The following is an 8,511-nucleotide window of genomic DNA, read 5'->3' as shown; positions in this document are numbered from 1 at the left end:
ATCGAGGGTGGCTCCTGGTGCGTTGGGGATCCGAACTACTGCGCCCACCTCCATGACTGTGCACTGTTGTTGGAGGTAGCCCGGCTCCCTGCAGCACCAGCAAACCGGCCCGGGCTTCCTCTCCGCACCGGTGTTCTGGGGCTCACTCACCTGAGGGGGGGAGGGACAGACACAGAAGGGAGAAACGGGAGGGCACCGTGGGTGCGGCGGGCCGGCACAGGTGGCGCCGGCCCCCGCCTTCGCGGTGGGGGAATGGGGCGAGGACGAGACACAGGAGGAGAGGGGCAGAGAGAGAGAGAGAGAAGAGGAGAGAAGAGAAGAGGCTGTCTGCTGTCCTGCCACCAGGACAGCCGCCATATGGTCCTCTGCCAGCTCGACTGCCTGATCCAGCGACGCCGGGCGGTGGCACTGGACCCACTCCGCGGTTCCCGCTGGCAAGCGTACGATGAATTGCTCCAGCACCACCTGGTCGATGATCCCCTCGGCGTCGCGGTTGTCGGCCCTCAACTACCACCAGCAGGCGTCCCGGAGTTGCTGGCAGAATGCGAATGGCCGGCTGACTTCCTCCAAGCGCAAAGCACGAAAGCGCTGCCGCTGCTGTTCCGGGGTGTACCCCATGCGCTGGAGGATGGCCCGGCGAAGGTCCGTATAGGCCAGCCGGCGGTCGGCGGGGAGCTGTAGCGCAGCCAGCTGTGCCTCTCCCGTTAGCAGGGGGAGAAGGCGTGCCGCGCGCTGCTCCATCGGCCACCCTGAGGTTTCCGCGACTTGCTCGAAGAGTGTGATGAATGCCTTGGGGTCGTCCTGCGGGCCCATCTTTGTTAGGGTGAGGGGGGACGGGGAGCAGTGGGAGCGTTGGTGGACCCCGCCGACGCGAGGAGGTGCCGGAACGCCTGTCGATCTTCTTGTTGGGCCAACACCAGGGCCTCGAAACGCTGTTCTTGCTCCTTTCGGAGGGTGAGTAGCGCCTGGTGCTGGCTTTGCTGGGCTGTGGCGAGGGCGTGGACCAGTTCAGCGAACGGGGAGGACTCCATGGGGCTGTTAGGCTGCTGTGCTCCAGTCCCAGGTTTCAGCACCACTGTAACCATTCTAATGAAGGGGTGGAGCACAGAGGACGGCAGGACAGAGATCAGGTTTGAAAATACGATTTTTATTGCCACACTTTTCAGTGAACAAATTCAAACTCAGACACACACCAACACACAACCGGCGTCTGGTTCCAGGGTGAGCTCTCTGCTCTCTGCTCTCCCTCTTCAAATAGGGCGCGGTCACTGGGAAGACACACACAAACACAGGTTAATTGACAACAGGTGTAGTGATTCTGCCACTTACCTTCCCTGACTCCACCCTCCTGTCACAGACCGGCGCTTGGCCATGCCCCCGCTGCCACACACAGGTTGTTAGGTATGCCGAATGTCACCTGAATACGTAGGAACAGGATACATTTTGTGCTGAGTATGAGCAGGGACTCAGGCAAAACTAACTATGACAGCATAACTAAAAGGGGAGAGCCAGAAGGTAATACAGGCATGAGGTAGCCCCGGGACATAAAGCAGCCAGCCACTACACTGTCACCAAACTCGAGTGAGCAAGCAAATGGGGGACTGACAGCATCCATACATCCCAGTTTACCAAAACACTCTATGTCTGAGGACCCTCCAGATCTACTCTTTTACCTCATAAACACCATTAACAAAAGGCTTGACTAAACAGACATGTTTTCAGCCTAGACTTAAACGCTGAGACTGTGTCTGATTCCCAAACACTACTTGGAAGGCTGTTCCATAACTGTGGGGCTTTGTAAGAAAAGGCTCTGCCCCCTGATGTAGCCTTCACTATACAAGGTACCAGCAGATAGCCTGTACCTTTTGATCTAAGTCGGTGTGGCAGGTCATAAAGGACCAGAAGTTCACTCAGGTAATGTGGCATGAGACCATTCAGTGCTTTAAAGGTCAATAGTAGTATTTTATAATGAATACGAAATTTGATTAGGAGCCAATGCAGTGTGGATAAGACAGGGGTGATGTGGTCGTATTTTCTAGTTCTAGTAAGGACTCTTGCCACTGCATTTTGAACTAACTGGAGCTTGTTTATGCACTTATTGGAACATCCAGACAGTAAAGCGTTATAATAATCCAACCTGGAGGTAATGAAAGCATGAACTAGTTTTTCTGCATCGTGTAGTGACATTAAATTTCTTATCTTAGCAATATTTCTGAGATGAAAGAAAGCTATCCGGGTAATGTTATTGATGTGAGTTTCGAATGAAAAACTGGGTTCAATAATTACCCCAAGGTCTTTTACTGCTGCATGTGAAGAAACAGAAAGGACATCCAGAGTTACTGTGTAATCAGAAAACTTACTTCTAGCTGCATGTGGTCCTAGTACAAGTACTTCAGTCTTGTCAGAGTTAAGCAGAAGGAATTTAATAAGCATCCAGTGTCTAATGTCCTTCACACATTCCTCAATTCTATTAAGCTGGTGTCTCTCATCTGGTTTTGCAGAAACATACAATTGTGTGTCATCAGCATTACAGTGGAAACTAATACAATGTTTACAAATAATATCACCCAGAGGTAACATATATAAAGAAAAAAGCAGTGGACCCAAGACAGAACCTTGTGGAACACTAAACTTTACCTCAGTATGTCTAGAAAAATCACCACACTCTCAAAAGAGATGTGTTAAAAACAACACATATTTAACACATCAGCGTGTTTATATAAGGACAACACAGTTTGTGTTAATAAATGTGTTGAACTCTATAACACAGTAACTGTGTTGAACTATTTAACACACTAGTGTGTTAAAACAACACAGTTTGTTTTATTTATTTAAAATAAATAAATTTATTTTATAATAAATATAAAATAAATATAAAATAAAATAATAAAATAATAAAATATAATAAATTAAATAAATAAATAAAACACAAACTGTGTTGTTTTAACACACTAGTGTGTTAAATAGTTCAACACAGTTACTGTGTTATAGAGTTCAACACATTTATTAACACAAACTGTGTTGTCCTTTTATAAACACGCTGATGTGTTGTTTTTAACACATCTCTTTTGAGAGTGCATTTACATCAACATACTGATAGTGATCAGTTAAATAAGACCTGAGCCAGGAGAGGGCCGTTCCCTTAACTCCTACAACATTTTCTAGTCTATCCAGAAGAATGGAATGATCAGTGGTATCAAATGCTGCAGTAAGGTCAAGCAACACAAGCAGCGAGACACAGCCCTGATCAGACGCCAACAGTAGGTCATTTACTACTTTAACCAGAGCTGTCTCTGTGCTATGATGAGGTCTAAATCCTGACAGATACATTTCATGGATGTTATTCCTATGTAAATATGAGCATAATTGCTGTGCGACAGCTTTTTCAAGGATCTTGGAGATAAAGGGGAGGTTTGCTATTGGCTGATAATTGGACAGCTGACAGAGATCAAGGTCAGGTTTTTTAATCAGGGGCTTGATAACTGCTAGTTTAAAGGATTTGGGTACATAGCTGATCCTAAGAGAAGAATTTATTATTTTTAGAAGCGGTTCAATTACTTCAGGTATTATCTGTTTGAATAGACGTGTAGGTAAGGGATCTAGTACACAAGTTGAGGCTTTTGATGCCGAGATTAATGAAAGTAATTCAATTTCTCTAAGGGGAGTAAAACATTCTAATTGCTGATCTGATACAGTTATATTGTTAACTACAGGGTCACTTACATTGACCTTAAATTAGTAGTTTGAGTTTTTTGTTGGATATTTTCAATTTTGTCATTTAAAAAATTCATGAAGTCGTTGCTACTACATACTGCAGGTGTGCATGTGTAGCAGGTGGAATTACCTCTTGCTCCGCAGTTTCCTTGGGATCTGGCTGCATTGGGAGGGGCCAGTCCAATTAATCAATGGCGTGCGTCACGAGCCTATTTATGGTAGAGTGATTTTGAACTCTGGAGGTGTGACGACCCCCTCCCTTGCTGTTTCTTGTCACACCCCTTCCCGTTTACCTGTGGCCGGTAAACACGCTTGTTTGGAACTCTGTTACTCTGGCTAACTTTCGTTTGGTTTATTTGTGACCGGTTTTGGTTGCTTTCAGTGTATCCACTGTTTGGCTTTCCCCCAGTCTTGTCCAGCTGTGCATTTTGTGTGCAGCGACTTCCGAATGTTCTCTTGGCGTCTGTATTAAGTGCAGATGACCCATGGAATTCTGTGAGCCTCGCTGGGATTAGGCTAGGAGTTTTAGATCGTGTGGTATGTGTCCCTTCCCCTTTGAATTCCTACTACTCTGAGTTTATTAAGCGTGGCGTTAATTGAGTATTTTGCGTGGTTTTTTTTTTTTTAGGTGTTGCCGGTTTTGGTCCGGGTTTGCTGCTGTTCTTGCCAGCGCGTTTCTACTAAGTGCTGTTTTCTTGGATTGGTGCAGCTGCCTGCATGAGGAGGGCTGCGAAACCACCACAGCACTTTAACACTAGTTTTAACTTTTGTAGGGGGTGTGTGTGTGTGAGAGACTGTTTGTGTGTTTGATCATTATTCATTTATAATCAATGTGCGTGTTTCGAGTGTGGTATGAGGGATATTTTTTTTTCTGTTAAATTGGGTATTTTTGTTTGTTTTAGTCCTGCTCAGGCTTCACCTGCTGGCAGGAGGCTCATTTTCTATAGCTGTGGATAGCCAGTGGGCTATCTTATTGGGCCTGATTTATGTTAATGCCTTTTTTTTTTTTTTTATTTTGTTTATTTGGTTAATGCTCACGAGAGCTTATTTTATGTGAATTTGTGTGTGGTTAGCAACCACGTCTGCCAACCTTTTCTGCTGTAGCAAGCAGCCTTTGGTTGCCAGTTGTATGCCAGTATTGGTGGGCGGCTATTGCAAGCTGTGGATCATCAGTGGTCCACGTAGTTCCCCTCCCTTAGTTTACATCGTGTGTGGTTGTGCATTTTAATTGGTTAGTTTGTGGTTTAGCTGTGTTTATTTCTTTGTTTGATTTTCTCTCTTCTACTTTTTTCTGTTTATTTACTTTTCAGGTACTGTGTGCCCAAGGCGGGGTGGCAGCTGATCCTTTAGGTGGTGGTGTTTTCCTATTGTCCGCGTGTGTGTTCACGTGTGCCTGTGTGGAATTCTCCTTTTATGTTTTTGATTTTATTTGATTTATTTTGATTTGGTTTGTAGTGAGTGTGACACGTGGGCTTGCATGGTGTGCCTCCTTGGATCCCTTCTCCGTCTCCTGGTATCTTGCCCCCTGCTGGTAGGCCTCGGCCCTGTTCATATTGATTTTTCCCTTACCCTTGCCCCACATGCATGTTAGTTAGTCCTTTGGAGTGTGAATGAAAGTGATTGTGAAGTAAAGGAAAGAATTATTTTGTAAACATTGTAACAAAATAAAATAGCCTTTTTGTATTTTCATAACTTTGGTCTCTGGTGTCTTTAGTCAAACGAACCTTGCGTGTCAACATAGTGAAGTGTTTTCTGGTTAATCTTCCTGGGGTGAAAGTCCCCTGGTGGCGTAGTCAGTAATTACTCTTTGGCTCTGTTTAAGGTCCAATTCTGTCAACGCTTCGCTTTTCTCCCCAAGGCCACACGTGTGTCTACAGTGGACTTATTCCTGGTTAATTTCGCCACAGTATTAAATAGGAATCTAGGATTATTTTTGTTTTCTATTAGGGAGGAGAGATATGTTGATCTCGCAGCACTAAGAGCTTTTCTATACTTCAGGAAGCTCTCCTTCCAAGTTAATTTGAATGCTACCAATTTTGTTTGCCATTTACGTTCCAATTTTCAAGTGGTCTGTTTTAAAGTGAGAGTGTCATCATTATACCAGGGTGCTGATTTTTTTTCTCTCTGATCATTTTCCTTTTAAGAGGAGCTACATTATCTAAAGTATAGCGGAATGTTGACTCTAAGCATTCTAAGCCTGATCAAGTTCTGCGGGGGCTGACAGTGACCCAATCAAAGTTGATAACTCTGGGAGATCATTTATAAAGCTCTGTGCAGTAGTTGACATGAATGTACGTTTAATACAGTAGCGTGGTGAGGTGCATATATTATTACTCAGACATATTTTGAATGAGATGAGAACGATCTGAGAACTTCAGACTGTGGAAGTATGACTATATTTTCTACGTTTAGCCTGAATGTTAGTATTAGATCAAGGGTGTGACCACCATTATGGGTCGGTCCTATGACATTCTGATTAATCCCTACTGAATCTAAAATGGACACAAACACTGTTTTCAAAGGGTCTTCTGGGTTATCGAAGTGAATATTAAAATCTCAGACAACTAAAGCTTTGTCTAAGGAAATAACCAGGTCTGAGATAAAATCTGCAAATTCAGAAAGAAACTCAGAATATGGCCCCGGGGGCCTGTAAATAATAAGTAATGGAATTAACTGGGTAGACTTATTTTTCAAGGCTAAATACATTATATTCATATGGGTGGTTCTCCACTATAGTTGCAAATTCGGATATGGACCTTGAGCAAACTGATAAGTTCATAAGGCAGAATTCTGGTAGCCAATTTTGGAGTTTTATCAAAGTATCTTCTTATTGCTCGATATGGCAAAATTCAAGGTCAAAGGTCAAGGTCATTTCAAAGTCAAGGTTGCCCTTGTCTCTGTCAGTACACAAACAGGTCTCTGAAATGCCTAATAAATCCATAATCTCTGACCAAAGTCAAAATGTAATTGACCCCAATTACAAATCTGGGCCTTATTATAAATAATTCTATTTGAAAATGTATATTTATCACAATAGAACAATAAATATATGTATTAAAAGGGTGCAGCATTTGTGTACTGACAGCATGTTTGTGTACTGACATGTTCAAAAATAAGACAACGAAGTTGATTATTTGAGCAGAACAGTAAAGATCAATCATTCAACCAGGTAGTAAGTAGGGGAAGCTGGAAGTAAAATTAAGTTTGTAAAAGGTGAGTGGGGGGGGGAGGGGCAAATTCAAATTTTTAAGTCAGTACACAGACACTCTCAGAAATTGACTAGGCCTAATCAGAAAACCTTTAAAGATATCCTGGTAGGATACATGTACTAGGTATAGGTCTATATACTAGTAGGTTGACAAAAGGGATCGAGAGACATCAAACTGTCATCCTATCAAATTGGTCAATACACTAACACAATAGTCAGTACACAAACAGAGCCCAGTGTTAGTGTATGGACTGTTAGTGTATGGACAAATAGTTGATCATCTGGTCACCAGGGTGCAGATGTGTATATGATGCCTGTGCATTGTAGTCTAGTTGAAAGGTCTTCTAACTCACATTCATGGCACAAACATGTTTTCATGACAAAGCTGGGCCTACATCATTCTAGAAGTGTTAGTGTATTGACTGCTATTATAAATTCTGTTAAAAATTGCCATACAAACCTGAACAATGCTGGAAAACTACCACAATATGAAATTCAATGTTCCCTCCCTTGAACTTGTGGGATTCCCACAATGCACTGCAGTCATCTCATTAGAATAGTTCTGTCCATTTTCCCCAGGTGTCTCTAGTAGTTAGTACTGTTATGGCCCTTTTCCACTACCCTTTTTCAGCTCACTTCAGCCCGACACAGCTCGTGTTTCGACTACCTCAGAACAGCACGACTCAGCTCGCTTCAGCCCTGCTTAGCACCCAAAACTCGCACGGTTTTGGAGTGGGGCTGAAGCGAGCCAAACCGAGCCGAGTGGGGCTAGGGGCGTGAGGAGACACTCCCCTGTGCACTGATTGGTGAGGAGGAGTGTCCTCACATGCCCACACGCCCCGCGAGCACGCTGGGATCTGTAAACACCGTAAACCCGGAAGAAGAATAATTACGAATTACGAGAATTTCTGAAGCCTTATGCGCCTCGCCTCATCTATATGCTCTTGCCAGTATCTGTTGGCGTTGTCGGTGACAACAAGCCACAGCACCAAGACCAGCAACACTAACGACTCCATGTCCTCCATGTTTATTGTTTACTATCCGGGTCGTAAGACTACCGCTTAAAAGGCCACTAATGTCACTGTTTGCGCCGCCTAACGACATCACGTGACGTCCACCCACTTTCGCTAACTCCACCCAATGTGTCCACCCACTTCCAGCCAGCACGGTTTAGCGCGGTTGTAGTCGAAATGCAACTCCAACAGCCCCACTCAGCTCGACTCAGCCCAACTCAGCATGGCACGGCTCAGCCCAACTCAGCTGCGTTGGTAGTGGAAAAGCGGCATTAGTGTACTGACTTAATTACTTGGGACACCAAAAATCAATTTCTTGGCGGGAAAATTTCTGACTAGTATTGGAAATATTTTCAAAATGCGCTTTTCTTCATGCTGCATGGACAATATTGATCATATTTAAATGGGTGACACAAAATAATACCAATAAATATTTTTCAGCAAGGGTTTATTTTCCTTCTGGGATGTATGAGACATGCATTTTGGACCCCTTTGGGTACTTCCAATGAAAGGTTCTACCAACACTATTATATTTGAGTGGATAAAATTTAATATCAATTAATTTTTATAATCAAT

The sequence above is a fragment of the Neoarius graeffei genome, chromosome 6, assembly GCF_027579695.1.
Source record: "Neoarius graeffei isolate fNeoGra1 chromosome 6, fNeoGra1.pri, whole genome shotgun sequence".
Lineage (NCBI taxonomy): Eukaryota > Metazoa > Chordata > Actinopteri > Siluriformes > Ariidae > Neoarius > Neoarius graeffei.
This window is presented reverse-complemented; position numbering follows the sequence as displayed.